The following is a 682-nucleotide window of genomic DNA, read 5'->3' on the forward strand; positions in this document are numbered from 1 at the left end:
GTAGTGATTAAACATGCAGATGAACTTTTCGTGGCGGTCGGCTTCACACGAGCTCGCGTTCGTAGGTTTTTCTCAAACTGGATGGGATTGGGGAAGAAGAAGAAGAAGAAGAAGAAGAAGAAGCTTTTACTAAAACTGACAACTTTCGCTAAATCCGTGTCGGTTGAGCATACAATTTTGGCCAGAAGTGGCCCTTACAACAGAAGCCTTAAAATCGATACTGAAAGCCTTTACCTCAGTGTTTAGCTGAATGGATGTCCCTGAGATTCGTAGAAATCATCAGCATAGTAACGTTCGTATTCCATGTGTGAATCTGTAATGAGTAAAAGCTGCTGTGAGTGTGTGCCATAGGTTTTACACTATTTACCAGACTTACAATTATATTTTAATGTGCTGTTTTATTTTTTGTTTTTTTCCCTTCGCCACGCGCCTCGTTTTTTTTTTTTTTTTTTTTTTTTTATCATGCATGTACTGGAGTATTTATTTCAAGCAATTAAAAATGTTGTTTCTCATAACCGCTGTTGTGCGACATCTCAGTCGAAGGATCGAAAGACTCGATGATTTCGAATCTGCGAAACGTTAAAATACGCGCTCATCTTCCTGGCATTGAGACGTAAGAGGAAATCTGATGCGTTCGTTGAAAGAAAGGGAATTTGATTTTGTCGAAGAATTCCGCTAAACA

Source organism: Puntigrus tetrazona, chromosome 7 (assembly GCF_018831695.1).
Source record: "Puntigrus tetrazona isolate hp1 chromosome 7, ASM1883169v1, whole genome shotgun sequence".
In the NCBI taxonomy this organism is placed as follows: domain Eukaryota; kingdom Metazoa; phylum Chordata; class Actinopteri; order Cypriniformes; family Cyprinidae; genus Puntigrus; species Puntigrus tetrazona.